The following is a 23573-nucleotide window of genomic DNA, read 5'->3' as shown; positions in this document are numbered from 1 at the left end:
CCTCTGTCGGACACAATGTGTGCGGGAAAGCCATGCAACCGGAAGATGTGCTGTATGTAGGTGTCAGCGAGTTCCTGGGCAGAGGGCAGTCCGACCATGGGGACGAAATTAGCCATTTTCGAGAAACGGTCCACCACGACCGTATGTCCGGAGGACAAGGGCAAGTTAGTAATGTAATGAAGTCCATTGCAATGTGTTGCCACGGAACGGAGGGAATTGGCAGAGGCAGGAGACGACCATATGGCAGGTGTTTGGGCGTCTTGTTCCGGGCACTGGATGGGCAGGCTGAGACAAAGAAGACGACGTCCTTGCGTAGAGATGGCCACCAGTAGTGACGAACAATTGTACTCCACGTTTTTTTTTTATCAGCATGGCCGGCTATTTTCGAGGTTTGACCCCAGTGTAAGACTCTTTGTTTGTCGGTATCTGAGACATAGGTCTTCCCAGGGGGTATCTGAGCCAGAGTGACAGGAGCCACCGGAATGATTTTACTGGGACAAATGATGGGCTGGAACGGCTCTTCCTCCTGCTCCACGGGCACGAAGGACATAGGCAAGGCATCTGCCCGCACGTTCTTATCCGCGGGCTGAAAATGGAGTTGGAAATCGAACCGGGCAAAGAACAAGGACCACCGGGCTTGTCGTGGGTTCAGTCTTTGAGCAGACCGCAGGTATTCCAGGTTCTTGTGGTCTATGTAAATGATCACTGGGTATACTGCTCTTTCCAGAAGGTAGCGCCATTCCTCCAACGCCAGCTTGACAGCCAGTAGCTCTCGATCACCGATGGTGTAGTTGCGTTCTGGTGCCGAGAAGCTCTTGGAGAAGAATCCGCAAGTGACCATCCTTCCGGTGGAGGACTTCTGCATGAGCACTGCCCCGGCCCCAGAGGAGGAGGCATCCACCTCCAAGGTGAACTGTCAGTTCAATTCAGGACGATGGAGAACAGGAGAGGAACAGGAGAGGAAGCAAACGCCCGCTTCAGGGAGCAGAACGCGGCGTCAGCCGCATGTGACCAGTCCTTCGGGTTAGCCCCCTTCTTGGTCAAGGCAGATAGAGGCGCAGTCAGGGCAGAGAAGTGAGGAATGAACTGACGTTAATAGTTGGCAAAGCCGAGGAAGCGCTGAATAGCCTTCAGTCCGGAAGGTGGGGGCCAGTTGAGGATGGAAGAGACCTTCTCTGGGTCCATCTGTAGGCCGGTGTCGGAGATCACGTAACCCAGGAAGGGAAGGGACGACTGTTCGAACACGCACTTCTCATACTTAGCGTAGAGGCTATTCTCTCTGAGCCTTTGTAGTACCAGCTGCACGTTCTCTCTGTGGGTCTGTAGGTCCGGGGAGAAGACCAGGATGTCGTCTAGATATACAACCACACAGGCGTACAGTAGAGGAGATCCCTGAACACGTCGTTCACTAGTTCTTGGAAGACTGCCGGAGCGTTACACAGGCCAAAGGGCATCACACAATACTCGTAGTGCCCATCACGAGTGTTGAATGCGGTCTTCCATTCGTCCCCAGAGCGAATGCGAACCAGGTTGTAGGCACCGCGGAGGTCCAACTTGGTGAACACAGCAAGTGTGTGCCATCTCCGCAGTAGAAGCAGAGGCTCTTGACTAGCCGTTCTGCTCGGCGTTGCTCGGACTGCCTCAGACGGTCGATTTGCATAGGTTCGTGGGCAGGGACGCCAGATGACGCTGACTGGGGAGCGGCGGACTTCGGCGGAGGAGAGGAGCTCGTTATCGGACGTCTCTCGCGGGACAGTTCTTTGGACCGTTCCTGGAAGCAGAGATCCACTCAGGTTGCTAGAGCGATCAGGGCATCCAAGGTGGAGGGAACATCGCAACCGGCCAGCTCGTCCTTGATACGACCAGAGAGCTCTTCCCAGAAGGCGGCGGTTAAAGCCTCATTGTTCCACCCTAATTCTGAGGCCAAGGTGCAGAAGCGGATGGCATACTGGCCCACCGTCAAGGTCCCCTGACGTAATCTGAGGAGTGATGAGGCGGACGCGGAGGCACGTCCGGGTTTGTCAAAGGTGGTACGAAAAGCTTGCAGGAATTCCTGGATGTTGGTGGTCATAGGATCCTCCTTTTCCCACAAGGAATCATCCAGGCCAATGCCTCACCCTCTAGATGGGACATCACGAAAGCCACCTTGGCTTGGTCAGGGGCAAAAAGATGCGGAAGCAGCTTGAAGTGGAGGGAGCACTGATTCAAAAATCCCCTGCAGATCTTAGGATCTCCGGCATACCGGGGCGGAGAGGCCAGACGGAGTTTAGAGGTATCCGAGGAAGCTGCCACGGGAGCTGCGGACGTGGTCTGAGTCGCCAGGGACATGGCAGTTGCTTGCAGTGTATTCAGGCGGGTGTCCACAGACGTCATGAAGGCTAGCATGCGGCATTGGGTCTCGCGTTGACGTTCCAGTTCCTGCTCAAATCTGGCCAGCTGAGACACTAGTGCTTCGGCGGGATCCATGGCCTGTTCTAGCTGTTAGGTCTTGGTGGTGGAAACACTGGACCGTACACCAGACTCCCCTAGTGAGGCAACCAGACTGGTCATCCTGCCTGAGGCCTTGATGCACGGCAGCCGAAGCACTCCTGGAAGCAAGGCAGTCCGTCCAGAGAACTGGGAAGTGGATGTCCCTGGGTCCTCAGAGTTCCAGAAGGTAGTCTGGGTGACAAGGCTCAGGTTCAGATGCCAGGTTGAGATGTCAGGCGGAATCCGGAACCAGCTGAGCGAGAGGACAGGTCACCAAACGGAGCCAGGGATCGGAGACTGGTGGGACTGAAGAGGTGGTGGAATCCTCAGCCGACAGTCACCGACAGGAGTTCTGAAGCAGTCGTGGTTAGGACCGGTTGGCGTGGCAGGACAGACTCTGCGAGACAGACAAGGGTTAATGTCGCGGGCGGAGGAAGGGGACGCTGCGCTCACCCACTGCTCGGGTCCGGCTGCTGCTGCTGCTGCTCGGTGGTGGCTCGAGCGGTGGGCCGGATCCCGGGGACTCGAACGGCGTTCCTCGCCCGTGAGTGAAAAGGGGGTTTGGGTTTAGGGATATTGTCCGTGACGCCACCCACGGTTGTGGTGAGATTGGTGACACCACCGCTGGTCTGGACGGGGATCCCGGGAGGGATGACAGGGAGCAGCTTGGATGTTGGTTCTCCCCTCCGTGGGTAGGGGGGGTTGGTTGTCTCGGGGACCGGTGAGGGTTAGGGAGGACAGGCGGGTTACGGGGTCTGGTGAGGTGCAGGGTCGCGGGGGCAGCGCTGTGCCGCACGGCACGGTGGTACTCACTCAGCCAGTAATTTACACGGAGTCTCTGGTCAAACAAACAGCTGGATGGACGGGTCCCACAGGCGGCTGCGGTTGTTCTCCTCCCGGTAAGTTGATGGTGACTGCCTTTCCCTGCACCTGTGTTGTGTTACGGTTCCAATGGCTTCCCACTGGTGACCCGCTCCCCATCTTGGATGGATGCTGAAGGAGCCCCTTTTGCCCGCAGGCTCTGGCCCTGGGAGCTGCAGCCTTGGCGGTGACTGTGTTTCCTTCTACGGTGTGAGCTGTTGCCTTCAATCGGGTCTTGACTGCTGGGAAACCCCGGAGGTTCCCTTCGCTAACGGATTTGACCAGTTTTACGGCGACTCCTAGCCTGGTTGGGGTCCGTAAGCCCTGCCGGATGGTGCTGGCTTCTCTTTGCTCCCCGATCCAGTACCGTCGGGCCACCGCCCGTCCACAGTCCTTACGGTTCGCTCCAATCAGTCTCTCCTGCAGACGGTCACCACTGTCTGCCAACCTTGCTGTATGTTCCCGGGCCACACACCCGGACACCGTCAGGCTGCTCCTCTACCACTTCACTTCACTCCTCCTCAACTCCTCTCCAAAACTCAACTGACTCCTTTTCCCGCTTCCAGGGCTGTGAACTCCTCGGTGGGCGGGACCAACCGCCTGGCCCACCCCCTGGTGTGGACATCAGCCCCTGGAGGAAGGCAACAAGGATTTTTGTGTTTGACTTCGGTGTGCCTGGAGCGAGCAACAGGACGCATGGAGGACACCGGCGAGGGAGAGGGAGCAGGGAGGCCGTGGAGAGGAGGACCGGGGACCGGAGAGGTGAGCAGGAAGCGCCGTCGGGAACCGGGGAGCGTGACACGGGGCCCGGGGAGCGTGACAAATAGCTTGAAAACAAAAAGGGAAAACACGTTGAGATCCCAGACTTAGATAATGTGTGAAGGGTGCTTTTGAGGAGATCAAAACAATGAGTTTTTCAAATACAAACTCACACATGTTCAGTATTTGGTGAGTTTTTTTACCTCAATATTTCTCAGCAAAAATGAGGAGCGGATGATAAATGTTGAAGTGGTGGCCGTGGTTCTATTATACTTTTCCTCTGATTGTTCCACTCCTGTTTTTTGTTATAAATATTGAGGTAGAAAACTCACCAAATACTCAATGTATGCTTCAGGGTCTTATTCGTCAAAGCTTTCTAGACAAAGTTTCCATGGCGGAACTGGGGCAGGACAGGGCTCAGCAGTGGCATGATACCACAACTTGTCTAGTTCATGATGAGCTGTGACATTTCATATGCCAGAAATCTCATTCTAGTACCTTGAGTTTAGGCGCATGTCACTCATCAAACGCCCTAGATTCATGGATCTTCATGAATCAAGAGCATCTGTCTCCACTGCACCCCCACATCAAGTCCAACGAGAAAATGGCCAGTCTTGATGAATCAGGATCTGAGTCTCTTTACTGAGTTTTTAGAGTAAAAAGTCCAAGTTTTTGAGTGGTTTTGCCTTTTTTTGTGGAGGACATTGGAGAGTTTCCAGTCACTTTTCACAGCAAAAGCTCCAAAAAAAAAAGACCCAACAAAAAGCATGAATAAACCTTTTAAAAACACTGAGCATATGAACATCCACGTGGTTTTAGATTAGAAATTATGGCATACCTTCAGTATCCCAGGCAGATGGTGATGGCGCAGCTGAGGTGATCTCTTGCTCCCCACAGGTGGAGCGAGACTCCGGGGCACAGTATCAAAGTCAATTTTGGGAGCCTGGAGGACTTCAGGGTGCGGGGCTGGGATACAGATAATAACAGACCAACACAGCAGTTTCTTTACCTCCTTCTTTTTACTCTGCAACAACTGGTGAAGTCCTGGGAGACCGGTACAGATGATGGTAGCGATCCGGTTGGCCTGGAAGCAGTTGGGGGGTATCTCCCTGGCCAGGTGAGTATTCGGGCCTTCTCCCTACGCTTTCTTCTCTTCTACAGGACCCCACTGCGTTAGTTCGACGGAGGTCCTCACTGCTGGGACTTGTGGTACTTCCCGTTCCCGTATGGTAGGCTGCTCGGGCCTTCACTGATGCCACTCTGCTGGAGACAACACCAGGCCCCTGAAGTGCAGCTGTACCTTCGGGTTGTTTTGGGGCCAGGAGACCTGCAGTCCTCCTGCCCTTAGGATTTGGTTACCGGGACTCAAGCACCCTGGCAACCACGGACTCCGATGTCCGATTTTTAGCGTTTTCTTCTGAGGCGAGCCGGTTCAGCTCTGCTCTCCCCAGAATCTTCCTCCTGTGCCTCTCTGCAGACCTTGCTTTTCTGGGCTGAGCTATCTTAGTGTGACGCCCTGGACCCAGGGGTCACAGGTAACAACACCTACCACACTACACCCCCCCCCATCCCCTGTGAGGACACACCCGTCACCCGAAAGGGAGACCTGATGCCTCCCTCAGGGCCAGTAGGGCACACCAGGTGGGCAGAGTCAGGCGGAAAGGCACGCCCACCGAGGAGACTACTGGCCTGAGGCAGGAAATACAAACAGAACAGTAGTAGAGTGTGACAGTGAGAGGAGTGGAGTTGCTGAGCTGTCAGGGACCCGGGTAGGAGCCTGGGACCCTGGAAACGTCAGGCAGGCAGACGGTGGTGGCCGTCTGCAGGAGTACTGGTACAGCAACCGGCGGAACCGTAGGGACCGGGCTAGGGTTGGAGCCCGCTGGCCCTGAACCGGAGCACCAGAAACCGGGTACTCAGACCCCGTCCTAGCTTAGAAGCCACTGAGTTTAGGCAAATTGACTGATTGCTGGCTGGACCTCACGGGTTCATCCACACCCAAAGTCCCGAAAGAAGGCAAAAGCCCACCGATACCGGGTGAGTGCCAACACCAAGGGCCAAACACCCAAAGGGCCAGCGCCTGCGGGCAACCGAGGGCTCCTCCGGCAGCTCAACGCCGGGGAGCGGGCTACCACTATCCAGTCAGGGGAGCCGAATAACAACAACAAGAGGTGCAAGGGAAAGGGGCCACCATCAACCTCACAGGGGACACAAGTGTCGCAGGCAGAGGGGACGCGCTCGCCACGCTCGGGCCCGGGGCTTCTGCTGCTGCTGCTCGGTGGCTCGAGCGGTGGGCCGGACCCGGGGACTCGAGCAGCGCTCCTCACCCATGAGTGAAAGGGGATGGTTGGTTTGGGGAGAGAGCTTGTGACGCCACCCACGGGACGTGGTGATGATGGCACCACCGCTGCTGGTGACGGGGATCCCGCGAGAGATGGTAGGGAGCAGCGAGGATGTTGTCCCCTCCGTGGGTAGATGGTTGGTGATCCCGGGGCCCGGTGGTGTAACGGGGAGGCTGGATGGCTGGGGTGCAGGGTTGGTTGCAGGGACAGCGCGGCACGGTGCCGGACGGCACTGGTGTACTCACTCAGACAATCAATGACAGAGTCTCTGGTAAACATTAAAGGCCGGATGGACGGGTCCCGCAGCCGACTGCAGTGTTGTTGTGCTCTCCCCAGACGGCTGATGGTGGCTGTCTTTCCCTGCACCTTTTAGAATGTTCTGACTCCTGTGGTTGCCCACCGGTAGTCCGCTCCCCGGCGTATAGGTGCCGTAGGAGCCCGTTTTGCCCGCAGGCGCTGGCCCTTGGATCTCTAGCCTGTGGCGGTGGCTGTATATCCTCACGGTGTGGACTTTTGTCTTCTGTCGGGTCTTGGTTGTTGGGAAACCCCTGGAGTTCCTGTCACACTCGGATTTGACTATTGTCAGCAGCTCCAAGCCTGGTCGGGGTATGGCCCTGCCTGTGTGCTTAGCTTCACTCCGCTCCCCGGTTCGGTACTGGTGGGCCACCTCCCAACCCCGGTCCTACGGCTCTGCAGAGTTCCTCTAACTCCTGTAGACGGCCACCACCGTCTGCCAACCTTGCTGTCAGTGCCTGGGCTCCGACCTAGACACTTGCAGTTCATGTCCTCCTACTTTCACCTCCAAAACTAAACTCTCACTTTTCCCGCCTCCAGGCCTGTGAACTCCTTGGTGGGTGGGGCCAACCACCTGGCTCCGCCCCACCTGGTGTGGACATCAGACCCCCTGGAGGGAGGTAACAAGGGTTTTTGGTTGACTGTTGTTACTGTCTAGGGTGGGGGGTGTGTATGGTGTTATGTCTGTGACTACCTGGCTAGTCCAGGGCGTCACACTCCCCCTTGGTAAAATGCAGACCGTCCACGGGCTGCCCATCCTTCACCGGTTTTATTTTTGTTTCTGCAAAAGATAAATTAACATTTAAACATTCAACATAAGCATATTTAGAAATCTTCCCTTACAGGAGGCACGGTACTTTAACGTTACAAACGGTAGACATTTTTATTAAACGGACGGGTTCGTGGTCATCCGCTCTCCCACCCAAATAACCTAAACCTTGGTGCTGCCCCTAAGAAACAGGCAGCACCCCTTTACCCCAGTCCAGGTCCAGGTTACCCGAGCGGGAATGGGTACGGTGTCTCGCACCCGGCTGTCACTTCAGGGGACCCCACGTCCAGGGGGACCCCTGACCCCCGGAGGATGGCCACCGGTCCTGGTGCTGACCGGACCGCAGCCTCTTCTTCTGTGGGCCCTTCCTCCAATCTGCCTCTCCGGAGGCGGCACGGAAAACGGAAAAACGGCCCACAAATTATTTACAAACCCACAAGTTCGTGGGAGGCCTGCTAGCTCTCGGCCATGTTCATGAGCAGTTTCTCATGTGGGCGGTAAAACACATAGAGTCCCTCCGGGGACAACTTGCCGGCAACAGCCGGGATAATCACTGGTTGCTGATCAGGTAAAACTTCGGTTTGATTTATGTTCATTCAACGGAAAAACAAAGTGCTGAGGGTCCCAACGGGGACAACTTTCTCCTTTTCGGACGGTTACTCCAGCTCCCCCTCCGATGCGGACCCGACCCCCGCCTCAAATATCTCCAATACACAGCAGGCGTGGTGGGAGAGAGCCATCCGATATCCGTTCCCACCACTCCGTGGGACATACATGGCTACCGGGGCGCTACCATCGAGAAGGCTTTCATCTGCTTCCTCTGAGCTGGAGATAAGTTCTGTGTCGGGCCCAGAATCACTATCATTCGTTTCCACGCCAGGCAGGTTGCCGCCGGCTGCCGCAGTCTCCGGGACCGCCACTCCTTCAGCCACCTCTGCCTCCGGGTCTTCCTGCATCAGCACTTCAGGTTCTGCTGTCGCTGCAGGGGGCCGCAAGCCAGACAGACCAGCAGCGGCGGGGCACACGGGCATTGGAGGAGAAGCAGTATGGGGGCCAGGGGTAGACCGGGTCCCTCAGCCATAGCGGCCGGTCCCTCAGGGACATAGGGGCGTGAGTCACTCACCAGCTTCTCCATCATGGCCTCCATCCCGTAAGCCCTGGCGACCTCAGCTAACTCCTCCACCTCCGCGGTCCACTGCTCCATCAGGAGGCATATCTGGTTCCGGTGGCGCTGACAGATCTCCACCGTTCGTGCTCTTATCCACGCCGCTGTGCGGGCGCCGGCTCCAAGCCCTGAGGTTGTGCGGACGGGGTGGACATGCTGCTCCCGGGTTCCAGGAACAATATTGGTACGGAGTCCTGGCGTCCCCGCTTCTTTATGCCCTCAGCTACATTAGGCAGGCCTTCACCCGCCCCCCCTTGGTTCTTTCTAGCACTTCCTCTTTGGGGGCGGGGCTTCACTTTCGCGCCTTCCCTGCTCGGGGAAGACGCTCGAGCGGGAAATCTTCGCGCCAACAGATGGCGGAACTTCCAATTTTTCGTCCGGACGCCGCCGGCGGGGACTGCAAGGCGCACTTCTACCGGTAGGTAGATCGGTTCTATCCTGTTTGTGACGCCAAGTTGTCGCGGGCGGAGGGGACGTGCTTGCCACGCTCGGGTCCGGGGCTTCTGCTGCTGCTGCTCGGTGGCTCGAGTGGTGGGCCGGACCTGGGGACTCGAGCAGCGCTCCTCACCCGTGAGTGAAAGGGGATGGTTGGTTTGGGGAGAGAGCTTGTGACGCCACCCACGGGACGTGGTGATGATGGCACCACCGCTGCTGGTGACGGGGATCCCGGGAGAGATGGTAGGGAGCAGCGAGGATGTTGTCACCCTCCGTGGGTAGAAGGTTGGTGATCCCGGGGCCCGGTGGTGTAACGGGGAGGCTGGATGGCTGGGGTGCAGGGTTGCAGGGACAGCGCGGTGCGGTGCCGGACGGCACTGGTGTACTCACTCAGACAATCAATGACAGAGTCTCTGGTAAACATTAACGGCCGGATGGACAGGTCCCGCAGCCGACTGCAGTGTTGTTGTGCTCTCCCCAGACGGCTGATGGTGGCTGTCTTTCCCTGCACCTTTTAGAATGTTCTGACTCCTGTGGTTGCCCACCGGTAGTCCGCTCCCCGGCGTATAGGTGCCGTAGGAGCCCGTTTTGCCCGCAGGCGCTGGCCCTTGGATCTCTAGCCTGTGGCGGTGGCTGTATATCCTCACGGTGTGGACTTTTGCCTTCTGTCGGGTCTTGGTTGTTGGGAAACCCCTGGGGTTCCTGTCACACTAGGATTTGACTATTGTCGGCGGCTCCAAGCCTGGTCGGGTCCGATGGCCCTGCCTGTGTGCTTAGCTTCACTCCGCTCCCCGGTTCGGTACCGGTGGGACACCGTCCAACCCCGGTCCTACGGCTCTGCAGAGTTCCGCTAACTCCTGCAGACGGCCACCACCATCTGCCAACCTTGCTGTCAGTGCCTGGGCTCCGACCCAGACACTTGCAGTTCGTGTCCTCCTACTTTCACCTCCAAAACTAAACTGTCACTTTTCCTGCCTCCAGTCCTGTGAACTCATTGGTGGGTGGGGCCAACCGCCTGGCTCCGCCCTACCTGGTGTGGACATCAGACCTTGGAGGGAGGCAACAAGGGTTTTTGGTTGACTGTTGTTACTGTCTAGGGTGGGGGGTGTGTATGGTGTTATGTATGTGACTACCTGGCTAGTCCAGGGTGTCACACAAGCAGCCGGCTGCGGGACCCGACCATACCCGAACTTTGGTTTACCAGTGACTCTGAGTGTGAATTAATCGTAAATACACCAGTGCCATCCGGGCACGACACTGCACCGCAGCACGGTACCCTGCACCCCGACAACAACACCGTCGCCATCAGTCTCCCCCAACCGGGCCCCGGGACACACCGCCCCTACCCACGGAGGGGCTAACATCTAGGCTGCGGCCACAACACCGATCCCGGACGAGCCCACCTTCACTCTAGCCGCAGCGGTGGTGCATACCGTCACCACAACCCATGGGTGGCGTCACGACCCGTAGGACGACAACGCGGCCCACCCGGCTGTGCGCCTCGTCCCACACCACCACCACCCTACTGCCTTCCCCTTAACAGAGCGACGTGGCCCCCTGTCCGGAGGACAACCTGAGCCCGGACCTCGAGTGGCTCGGCCCGAGCAGCGGAGAAGCGGCCGAGCCCCTCTCAGGGCGGTACATTAGCCCCAGACCCCAGCTTGCATGTCCGCACTACTCCAGTTCCTCACTCTTCTCAGCCGTCTGCTTTCAACTCCTGACTGGACTGGACTCCTGTCAACTGTCACTTTTCTCTCTGACTGAAAACTCCCTCTGACTAGAACTGGCTGGTTCAAACCGGTTCTCCTCACTACCTCACTACTCCTCCCCCAGGTCAGAGCTCCCCCTGCTGACATGAGTAGGAACTGCATTGTTTGTAGGTAATTACTGGCCAAGTCCCTCCCCCCTCTTGCTTCCAGGCTTACTATTGACCTTTGTGGGACAACGCTACTGTAGCAACCAGACCGCTGGGGCGCCACACATACTTTCTGTGAAGTCTGGAGTGAGTGGGTCTGGTGGCCGGCTTAGTGAGTAGGCGTGAATGTCTTAGAGGGAGTGGCATCTCTCGCGTGCTGCGGCAGGCTGGCTGCTTATTGGGGCACGCTCAATTTCAGTATCGGGGAATGGTGCGGGGCCTACATAGTGGCGACCACGCTGGGCTTAGTCAGTCAGCCGAAAATGACCGACCAAAGGGCACATGCTAACCAGGTAGAGGGTGTGGAAGGAAACGATGTGCCAAGCCCACCAACTAAGGCGGTGACACCTACTAACTTCCGATCCCCGATATTGCAAGTATGCCGAAATTATTTTTTAGGAACTGCTAAAATAAAAAACCTCCTAAAAACACTCTGTGTGCGCATAGCCTAAGGGATCCCAAGGAATAAAGGCTTGATTCTGTGATAACGGCACTGGACTACGTTACATTCAGCAGAAACCCGTTCCAAAATCATCCTCCCCAGTTAAGCATTACATTTCCTAAAATGTTTATAACGAAAAGAAAAAGGTCGCAAGGGTTTATAGCTAATTAGTCAATTAGTTCAACCTATTAGCAACCTTTAAGGAATTCCCACTCAGGCCCAGTCTTCTTAAAGCAACATCTGCAGCCCATCACAATCCCATTTACCCCATTAACAGCTTGCACATGTGCTAAGAAAACACTGAATTGTTTCTGTAATTATACTTCAGAGAGGAACCGTCTTAACTTTTACTTAGGCACAAAAGTAATCTAAATCTCTGCAATGCAAGAAGGAGGGCAAGAAAAAAAAAAGAAAAAAGATTGATGGAGTCGAACAGCACATAGTGAATATTTCCTGTGGAAAAATCTCTGCTCGTATTAACAAGAGCAACTTGTTACTTGAGTTTTTTTTTTTCTTTTTTTTTCCAATGGTATTTAACTTTTACAGATGCTGAAATCCTTTAAGAATGCATCTGTGGTCACACTTATGTCTTCAGCAGCAAGAACTCACAGACACCACTGCTTTTAAGACCTGACATGCCCTGTGGGAGAATTTACTCCTCAAGGGTTTTAGTTGCCACCAAGGCTTGAAATAAAATAATTAAAAAAAAAATTATTATGGATCGTTTTATGTGTAGCCATGCTTATCTTTTCCCATTGTCGTTTTTTTTTTTTTATTTTATCCTTTCTTGATTACTGACTTCCTATGATGCTTATGGTAGGCATGTGCTGATAAACAGAAGCCAAAAAGAACAAACCGAGCAGAGAAAAAAATATGGAAGAGGGACAGGGTGTCATGCGATGTTCAGGTCCAGACTCATTAGGTGTCACTGGAGCATCAGGCTCTGTTCACACTGCAGAGTCTGACAGGCAACCTGTTGTCTCCTAGTTGTTTAGGCAGAGCTGGACGTTGGCTGTTTCATATGCTCTGTTCCACAATCCTACAGTAGTTAATACCTGCTGACCTGGGAAACTCTGCTAGGAGTTCAGGTCGCCAATTGCCAATCAATGTCATCTACTTCCTCTAGAATATCCTGGATCTCACTAATCAGCGCCGATTATAGCTTCAGCATCTACTCCAAGCAATACCGGTCTTGTTGATGAACCTGTTAATGGTTATCTTTGTTGCCATATTAAGTGGTGTGAACGCTCTCCTGTTGTGCATTACTTCTTTCCCTTTTTCTTTGCTCTTCTGTGGTGTGTACAAGTTCCAGTTCTCTCTCATCCGTGTCATTTTGTGATATTTTGTTATTGATTTTTCTGGCATGCCCCGAGGATGGGGGAGAGGGGAAGTAAGATCAGGGCTCAGACAGGAGTCAGGGTCAAGCTGGGGGCTTGGACCTGGCTACCATCAAGCCTACCTCTGAGATAAGGGACAGCACAGGGTCTTTAGTCTGAAGACCGGTCCAGGGGCCCCTGATCTGTCAGACCATACTCCGTGATATTGGGTATTAGCTTGTGCTTGCAAGGAAACAGGAAGGCGAAGTGCAGACAGAGGGTTTTGAGGCATTCAAAAACAAGAAGGAAATTGTTTCAGGAAACAATCCTTTTTGAGTTACGGTATGTGTCCACCAAGACATTTGCGAACTGCACACAACCTACAAGTTTTTGAGGAGTTTTCAATTTTTTAGTATGTTTTGAGAGGCTTTTCCTCTCAGTTCCTGCTCGAAACCTCCTAAAAAACCTCTGTGTGCAAATAGCCAGTGAGCGGAAAGTCAATATTTTTGAGGAATTTGTGATTTGGAGAAGGATTTGGAGAGTTTCTGCTCAGTTCCTCCTGCAAAAACTCTTTGAAAAACTGTCGTTTTTAGATCTCACTCACACTGGCATATAATATGGAGCAGTGCAATGCGAGAAAATCTGCCATTGCACTACAACCAATGCCGAATCATCATAAGAAAAAAATCAAAAGCATGATGCGTTTGCTAGCATATCTTGGATCCTGAGCACCCATACAAGTCTGTGGGCGCGTGTTAAACATTGGACTGCACTTTGATGACATCCGAGTGCAGTCCGATGCATGCAGAGACAGACAGTGGAGAAGATGAGAGATTAACCCTCCAACGTTTCCGCAGCTATGATCCAATTCTTGCATGTGAGAGAATCCGATCCCATCGAATGATACCCGGTTCACACTCACAGCAGAGCTTGAGTCGAGTGTCATTTATATATAGCATCTGATTCTCTCACATCGGATGTTACACGCTAGTGTGACCACGGCCTTAGGCAGATTCCACCCCAATTCCACCTAACAAAAGCACCACAAAAGAACCCTATAAAGTGAACAATATGCACAGCAATGTAAGAACAACATTGCTGTGCATATGTTCTGTCTTATGCCATTGTGACGCCCTGGCAAAACCAGGTAGTCACACATTAGGCCCCCGCATAACACCATCCCTCACCTAGGTCACATACAGCCGACCTGAAACCCTAGTCACCCCCCCTCAGGGAAAAACAGGCACACAAGTGGGCGGGACCAGGCAGTTAGGGAACGCCTACCTAGGGGTCTAGACAGCCCGGGGCGGGAAAACAGACAGTTGTAGTCAGTAGTTCATGTCTGTACTTCAAGTTGAGAGGAGTGTGGGCTAGAGCTGGGTGTAGCTCCAGCAGAGGAGAAGTTCAAGTTGAACGGTGCCAGAGTCGGAGTTCTGGTACCTTTGCTACGTGGCAGACGGTGGTGGCAGGACCGGAACCAACGGCCTAGCTAATCAACCGATTGAGGGCAGGATTACAGGTCCTGTCCCAACCAAAGTCCCAAAAGCAGACAACCACCCACAGAGAGGGATAGAGCAACCGCCAGGGCCAATAGATCCCACGGGTCAGCGTCAGCGGGCATGGCTCCTCAGGCACACAGCAAGCCGGGAGCGGACTCCCATATTCCACATCGGGAAGTCCAAACACACAACCACCACAAGTGCAGAGGAAGAGACGGCGACCACCAGAGTACAACCCGGCCGCGGCGGCCGGCCACCAGCACCTTGGTTTACCAAAAGACTCGTGTGATTCATTTACTTGTGAGTAAGGCTGCTTTCACACATCCGGTAGGTGCAGAGCCGGCCAGTCCGGCTCTAAAACCTATGCAACGGATGCGGCGAAAAAGCCGCATCCTTTGCATACGTTTTTTAAATGCGGCCCGTCCGGTTTTTGCCGCTTGCGGCATGCTACTGAGCATGCGCAGTGGCAAAAACCGCATGCGGTGGCCGGATGCGGTTTTTGCCACATCGCGCCGCATCCGGCATCCATAGGCATGTCTTGAAAAATGCGCCGCATCGCATAGATGCGGCGCGATGCGGGTTTTTTTGCCGCACAAAAAAACGTGCCAGGCAACGTTCCATCCGGCCACCGCTTCGGCTAAATCTGCCGCATGCGGCAAAAACCGGACGGAACGCAAGCCTATGCGGCACAATGCGGCACTAATTAAAGTCTATGCAGGAAAAACGCAACCGGCAGCAAAAAAAAAATGGTTGCGGTTTTCCTGCAAAGTGCCGGATTGTGCCGCACAGCAAAAAACGGAGGTGTGAAAGCAGCCTTACCAAACATCCTCTGGTACATCCGGGCGCGCAGGCCCCTGCCATCGCCATACCCTGCACAGAGACACTGGGCCCCGGGCAACCATCCCTACCCATGGAGGGGTTAACATCCGGCTGCCATTACATGTCCCCCGGGTATCCCATAACAATAGCGGTGGTGTCCCACTTCACCACACAGCGTAGGTGGCGTCACGAACCGAATACGGTCAAGGCCGTACAACTACGTCCCCCCTTTTCATTCGGCGTGTCCGCGTGACCCCCACGTCCAGAGAATCCCTCGAGCCACGCAGCGGGTCCGGATCCAAACAACGCCGGCTGCTGGCATGGGGGCGGCACACCATGTCTTCTAACTGCTTCAGGGTTGGGAAACCCTAAAGTGGTTAAAAGAAGCGGCTTGCTCATTTCTTACCTTAGGCTTCATTCAGACATCCGATTATTATACAGAAGAGAAAAGCAATTTTTGGGGATCCCACTTTGATTAGCGTGTCATCAGTATTTCAAATACATGGAGAGAAAAAAAAAGTTTCTCCATTCGACAGTACATGAAAATCGGACCACACTTGGATTTCACAAATCCATAACCATGCATGGCCGAGTGCGATCTGACCCTCAGATCAATATAAAACATTTCTCCACGATTTTCCACAGACTTCTCGGTCCACAAAAAATCACAAACATATAGACTATCACAGGAATGAATGATATCCATGAAAACTACAGATTGCAATAATCTGATATCTTAATGAGGCCTTATAGAGTAAAAGACGTCGGCTATGGATCTACTACAAGAATGATGCTGAGGTCACTGGCAAAGCCACCTACAGAAAACGACCGTTGGTGTTTTCCTGAAGCGATTGTGACGCCCCTGGACTATCGGGTCGTCACAGGGTATTGCACAATCTGCCCTCCTGTGCAGTATCCACCTCCTTCTTGGTTTTAGGTCCCTAACCATATGGTGTTGCCTACATCAGCTAATCAAACCCTAGATACGCCCTGCACCACACCCACCAAACACACCAGTGGACGGCTTGAGTGGAATACAGTCGCCCACCTGGGGGGTTGGGGAGGGGAGATGAGAAGTGTCAAAAGAGAGAGAGTAGTCTGTGGCGTGAAAGTGAGAGGAGGTCAGGAGCCTGGGAAACAATCTAGGTGGCAGACGGTGGTCTAGGCCTAGAGGAGTCGGACTCCCGGTCGCTGGGGATCGTGGCAAGCGGCACGGATCAAGGAGGACACCCAGCGGCCTTGCACCATCACCGGTCCGGAACCGAGGCACGACGGGGTACATGGACTGTAGGTCAGGGAGCAGCTTCAGGCAACCCGATAATTTACCCGCGGAGAACGGAGCCTTCAAGATTCGTTCCGACCCGCTCCAAAATCGAGGCACTAGCGCAACGAGGGGGATAGGACTTTCCAAACCAAAATGGTACAGAAAATCCCAAGTGTGAGCCCTGAGAGCAAGCTCCCATACTTAGCCAAAGTGGGGAGTGGGACCTGGCAAGTTTCACACTACCGGGACCACCAGAAAAGTAAACTTAGTGCCAGGAGGAAGGTCACGGATCACCAGGCAGCACCATTGGGGACGGGACCCGAACTAAGCTTCCCTCAGCGGCAGGGGATCGTGGCAAGGGGCTCGGATCTGTCGAGCAGGACAGCCTTGCACCATCACCTGGCTGGGACCAAGGTACGACAGGGTACGTGGACCCTAGGTCGGGGAGTAGCTGCAAGCAACCCGAAAATTTACCCGTGGAAAACAGAGCCTTCGAGATTCATTCCCAACCGCTACAAAATCGGGGCACTAGCGCAACGAGGGGGATAGGACTTTCCATTCAAGACGGTCCAGAAAATCCCAAGCGTGAGCCCTGAGAGCAAGCTCCCATACTTAGCCAAAGTGGGGAGTGGGACCTGGCAAGTTTCACACTACCGGGACCACCAGAAGAGTAAACTTAGTGCCAGGAGGCAGGTCACGGATCACCAGGCAGCACCATTGAGGACGGGACCTGAAATGAGCTTCCCTCAGCGGCAGTGGTGTCCAGAGACTTGTTTTACCAGTTGTCGGTGTCTGCTTGATGGACTGAGTGAGTACCAAAGTGATCCCCCTTGCACCCAACGGCATTACCCCGCAACCCACCGAGTGCCGGGGCATCCCCCTACCCGTGGAGGGTTCTAAAACCTGCCTGCCCCATTCCATCACCCCTGGGTACTCCCCAACTGCAGCGGTGGTACTCCTAATTACCACATACCACGGTCACAAACTCTATAATATCCCTTGTAAATACCCCCCTTCATTTGAGTGGCCGCACGACCCCCGGGTCCGGACACCCTCGAGCCACTGAGAACCCAGAACAGAGCAGCTCGGCTGCTGATGACACGGGGGCGGCACACGACCTTGCCTGGAAAAACTTAGCAGTTATGCCAGTGTCCAAAGACGGCTTGTGCACATAGTCTTGGGGAGTTTTTGATGGAGTTTTTATTTTACTGAAGTACTTCTTGAAAAGATTGTAGAGTATGTGAAAACAATAATGCTTTTTTGGTAATCTGTTAAATTCAGCCATCAATCTCTGACAGCAGCATTTAATAAGTGCTGACAGGGGGCACTTCAATCTATGGGCCTATTGGCACACCCGTGATGATTGCTGGGCACCGTTGTGTTGCCATGACAGCTGGGACTCATAGGAGATCATGATTTTCGTTATACATAGCAGTACTGATGCACTGTTATGCATAGTACAAGCGATTGAGCCATTGCAGGTTCAGTTCCCTAAGGAGACTTACAAATACAGAGAAAAAAAAAAAACAGGAGCGCTACATTGTGTATCTGAATAAAACAAAAGTGCAATTTGCAGGTAAGATCCAATCACTTGGATGGGTTGTGCAAGCAGGCACAACACTGGAAACAAGTGCTGAACAAGGACTGCCTGTAAACTAGAGATCCCGTTACGAGAAGCCACCGGCATTTCCATCCAAAGGTGACATTTTAAGAAGTGTGCAGATGAGAGGAGCTCCTGTTGCGGGCGGAGGGGCCGCGCTCGCTACGCTCGGGTACGGGGCTTCTGCTGCGCGGTGGCTTGAGCGGTGGGCCGGACCCGGGGACCCGAGCAACGCTCCTCGCCCACGAGTGAAAAGGGATGGTTTGTTTGGGGAGATAGTTCGTGACGCCACCCACGGGTCGTGGTGATATTGGGCACCACAGCTGCTGGTGACGGGGATTCCGGGAGCGATGGCGGAGAGCAGCTAAGGTGTCGACCCCTCCGTGGGTAGGGGCTGTTGTCCCGGGGCCCGGTAGGAGGGAGCGTGCTGCAGGGCACAGTGCTGTGGTGCGGTGCCTGATGGCACTGTTGTACTCACAATTGAACCACACAGAGTCACTGGTAAACTAGAAACTGCCGGAGTCCGCAGCCTTCGGTACGGAGGGTGTTTAAGTCCCACACACGGTGCAGCAGACCCCTGTTCTTTCCCTGCAGTCAGGTGCCTCTTTCTCCACTCTTTCTCTTTCTTTCCTCCTCGGCCGGGAACGGGGAGTCCACTTCCCTGCAGTGATCCGGGATCTCTTTCGATACCGGTGGGCCACTACCCTGCCCCGGTCACCTCAAGTCCCTTCCTCACTAATAGTGATGGGAAATCTAGTTCAGCCTGTCCCGGCCCTTTTGAAGCACGCTTCTGTAGCAGCCCGGGAGCTACAACTCCGGACTCCTCTCCTCTCCCTCTCCCCATACACTCTGCTCCAGCCCCTCCCCTGCTGCTCTGTTTTGCTCTTACCCTGGGGAGGGGTGTGTCTGTCCTGCTGCACTGGTGTGGGATCAGGTTACCAAGGAGGAGAATGGCCTGCATTTTGCTGGATTTCTGCAAGCTCTGTGACACCCTGGTTTTGCCAGGGCGTCACACACCCCCTTGGTAAAACACAGCCTGTCCTTGGGCTGTCTGGGCACCGACATTTATTGTAACGGGAAAAAGAAAGTGCACACATTACAACTATACATCTTCCCACATCGGGAGGTACGTTTACTAAAACTTTAAACTGTTCTGCCACCCCACACCTGCGGTGCAGATGACCTCCTCCTGAACTTGAGGACGTTCAACAGGGGTGACAGTCCATAAAACAGTCAACCTTTTTTTTTTAACTTGCAGGTAGCCATCCATGTTCCGCTACCGTCGCTGCTGCCACCGCCGCTCCCAGTACGGGGCACGGGTCCCGTGCTCTGCCTCCTGCGTAAGAGCCAGGCCTACTCGGATGCCCTCGGCACCGGCTACAACCGGCCTCGCTAACTGCCGAGGGCTCCATCTTTCAATGGCCTGCTCCTCTCTGCAGGTGCACTCTGGCTGCTCCACAGCCGGGACGGGGTACCTCGTAGCGGCTGGCACCGGGTGCAGAGTCCTGGCGTCACTGCTCTTTATCCCCTCGGTTACATAGGGCAGGCCTTCACCCGCCCCCCCCCCCCCTTGGTTCTTTCTAGCACTTCCTCCTTCTGGGGGCGGGGCTTCACTTTCGCGCCTTCCCTGCTTGGGGAAGACACTCAAGCGGCAAATCTTCATGCCAAAGATGGCGGAACTTCAAATTTTTCGGCCGGATGCCGCCGACGGGGACTACAAGGCGCACTTCTACCGGTAGGTAGATTGGTTCTATCCTGTTCATGACGCCAAGTTGTCGCGGGCGAAGGGGCCGCGCTCGCTACGCTCGGGTCCGGGGCTGCTGCTGCTCAGTGGCTCAAGCGGTGGGCCGGACCCGGGGACTCGAGCAGCGCTCCTCGCCCACGAGTGAAAAGGGATGGTTTGTTTGGGGAGATAGTTCGTGACGCCACCCACGGGTCGTGGAGATAATGGGCACCACCGCTGCTGGTGACGGGGACCCTGGGAGCGATGGCGGAGAGCAGCTAAGGTGTCGACCCCTCCATGGGTAGGGGCTGTTGTCTCGGGGACCAGGAGGAGGGAGCGTGCTGCAGGGCGCAGTGCTGCAGTGCGGTGCCTGATGGCACTGTTGTACTCACAATTGAACCACACAGAGTCACTGGTAAACTAGAAACTGCCGGAGTCCGCAGCCTTCGGTACGGAGGGTGATTAAGTACCACACACGGTGCAGCAGACCCCTGTTCTTTCCCTGCAGTCAGGTGCCTCTTTCTTCACTCTTTCTCTTTCTTTCCTCCTCGGCCGGGAACGGGGAGTCCACTCCCCTGCAGTGATCCGGGATCTCTTTCGATACCGGTGGGCCACTACCTTGCCCCGGTCACCTCAAGTCCCTTCCTCACTAATAGTGATGGGAAATCTAGTTCATTTTGGTGATTAGTTCACCATGAACTAGTTCACTGAAAAGATTAGTTCAAAAGATTAGTTCATTTATTTCATTTAGTTCAGTATTTCTCTCAACCCTATCCTGTGAGGAGCTGACAGGAAATGCATCATGTGACCTGTGAACTATATGAACTGCTGAACTAAATGTTCTATTGAGAATGAATCAGGACAGCCTAGTTCAGTCTGATGCATCTCACTGAGCCCAGCAGTGTCCCTTGTGGTAGTGTAGAGTACTGACTCATAATGAATGTGTATGAGGGAGCTGAGAAGCAGTTCAGCAGCCACCATTTTGAGAACAGAACAAGAGCCAGTGGTAAAGATTTTAGCAAGACTGATCTTCTAGGCTCCAGGAGGCTGCTCCTCTACAACAGGCTGATCCTCTACAGGAGGCTGCTCCTCTACAGCAGGCTGATCCTCTACAGGAGGCTGATCCTCTACAGGAGGCTGATCCTCTACAGGAGGCTAATCTTATCACAAAGACAGGTGAGGGGCATGAGCCACACACAGAAACTCTCTCATACACACATATGAGCTGTGTCTGTCTACTGTCCAATTTCAGTTTTTATTAATATTATTTTTATATTTGTATTTGATGTGTGGTCTAGTGTTTTACTACCTTCTTTTCCAGCATCAGGAGCTATAAAGAGCCAGTGTGAGAGCAGGGAGCTCCTGGAGCTGTAGAGGATCACTCTCTATCTCCTCCCACTTGCTGTTTAGTTCATAATGAACTATTCTCTGTCAGGATAGTGAACTAGATGAACTAGTTCACTCTGAGGAGTAGTTCATTTTGAACTACTCACTCACGAACTACCCATCACTACTCACTAACAGCCTGTCCCGGCCCTTTTGGAGCACACTTCTGTAGCAGCCCGGGAGCTACAACTCCAGACTCCTCTCCTTTCCCTCTCCCCATACACTCTGCTCCAGCCCCTCCCCTGCTGCTCTGTTTTGCTCTTACCCTGGGGGGGGGGGTGTCTGTCCTGCTGCACTGGTGTGGGATCCGGTTACCAAGGAGGAGAATGGCCTGCACTTTGCTGGATTTCTGCAGGCTCTGTGACACCCTGGTTTTGCCAGGGCGTCACACTTCCAAGTGTCATGCACACTGAGATGGTCCTGCTGCATGCAAGTAGATGCCAGACCCTCAGAGCTCAGATGGATGAGTATCAATTGCAACACTCTCGCACCAGCCACCCAATCCCAGGGGAGTGGAACACAGTGAAGAAAAAAGATAAAAAAAGGTGCAGTGTCCGGGCACTGCCGATCACAGATACTTCCATAAGCTTCCAGACTATGAAAGCAAAAAAGGCGGAACTAGGTATCAAAATTGAGGGGGACCATACCGTTTTTTAATAACTTATTTAAATCATTTAATAAAGCCTCATGTGGTTCCTCTTATTTTGATACATGGACAAGATAAGTGCACGGCTGGGGGCCTGTAGCCTTGTGCTTTATCTGTGCTGGGTATCATAATACCGGCTGACCCTATGCCATTTTTTGTGCTTATTTATTTATTTTTACTCCAATCTATAGTAACCCACAGACAGGGTCTGTGCAGTGAGACGCTGTCACACAGGCTGCGGGCGAATCTGAATGCAACCAATCACAGACGCCAGGACTGCCGGTGGGCGGGGGAAGCCGTGAATATGGATGAAGGTAAACGAGCGTCCCCGGAAAAAGAGTGAGCGGCTCGGAAGCAGTTACAGACTCGATGCGCTTGCTTTATTTATTTTTTTTTTATTTCCTGAGTCGCCAGATCCGAATCCTTAGCGAAATTTGCTGAGATCTCCGGGCCCGGGTCCAGCATCCGGATACTTTTTGGAATCATGCAGATCCAGACTTTTACAGTTCGGATCTGCCCATCACTTTTGAGGAAGGTTCTGCCGCACTCCATACACTTAGGCAAGAAAATCATCAAGTTCCACTGTTGGCAGCTTCCTCTGCAATTTCCAACCAATGACGTCCCAGATGTGCTCAATTGCAGACAAATTCGGAGATCATGGTACCATGTTTAAGCCATGCAGGATGCTCACTGTTGCACAAGCAATATCCTGCCTGGCATTGTCGTGTTGAAAAATTACTTTTGGGACACTTTGGAGTTATGGCCGCTTCACTGTTCCCACCACAAAATCAATGTAACGCTGATTTCTTAGTGTAGCTGGAATGATGTCTAGAAGGGTTACGCCGTCGTACATTTTGCCACTCCCTGTGTAACATTCCCTCTTGAAGACTTCTTCATAGCGCTACCCCCGTGATCTCCAGACCAATATCTGGCTATTCTGAATTCCAAACAAAAGTCGACCTCATCATTGAAAAGGATAGACCTCTAATCCAGCCAAGGTAAGTAGCAGTCTATAACACTGGATCATGTCTGTTATGAACAGAAAACTTTGAGCTTGTTGTTAGGTGTACCAGTCATCCCCAGGAAATCCCACTAAATGATCACTATCTGCCAATGAAAACTACAGATCTACCTGTAGTATTGTTTTGAATCGGCACTGCCATAGCCGCAAGCAGTTGGCTGCAGTTCCAGTCGAGCCCAGGTGCCGGCTGCCGTTTTTGGCTGTGCCTTGGGTGGACCAGCTGGCTGCTTCCTCCTCTACATCTAAGTATGGAGAAGAGGCTAGTGCGCATGCACGCGCAGATTTACCCCAACCAGAGCCTAAAGGCTGCTTTACACGCTACGATTTATCTGACGATATGTTGTCAGGGTCACGGTTTTCGTGACACACTTCCATCATCGTTAGCGACGTTGTTGCGTGTGACATCTATGTGCGACTCCAAATGATCACAAATAGGGTGAAAATCGTTGATCGTTGACACGTCGTTCAGTTTCAAAATATTGTTCGTCGTTTGGAACGCAGCAGACATATTGCTACGTTTGACACCCTGCCAACAACGAACAACATCCACACGACTGCCTTGGTCAAACCATATATCGCTGAACAATGTAGCGTCGTTTGTGAGATGTATACTTGCGACTGCTACAAAATGACCTATGAGCGATCTCGGCAAATCGTAACAACGATCTGGGCATGTCACATTGCTAACGAGATCGCTAGCGATATCGTTGTGTGTAAAGCAGCCTTAAGTCCAGTGTTACGCCTAGTGGACATGCTCAGCCTGATTGTTACCTTTTTGAGGCTTAGGCCTCAGTTCAGGCTACTGAGCATGCTCACACACAGTGCGAAAAGCCTTTTTGTACAGGTAC

The sequence above is a fragment of the Anomaloglossus baeobatrachus genome, chromosome 5, assembly GCF_048569485.1.
Source record: "Anomaloglossus baeobatrachus isolate aAnoBae1 chromosome 5, aAnoBae1.hap1, whole genome shotgun sequence".
NCBI classification, from domain to species: Eukaryota; Metazoa; Chordata; class Amphibia; order Anura; family Aromobatidae; genus Anomaloglossus; species Anomaloglossus baeobatrachus.
This window is presented reverse-complemented; position numbering follows the sequence as displayed.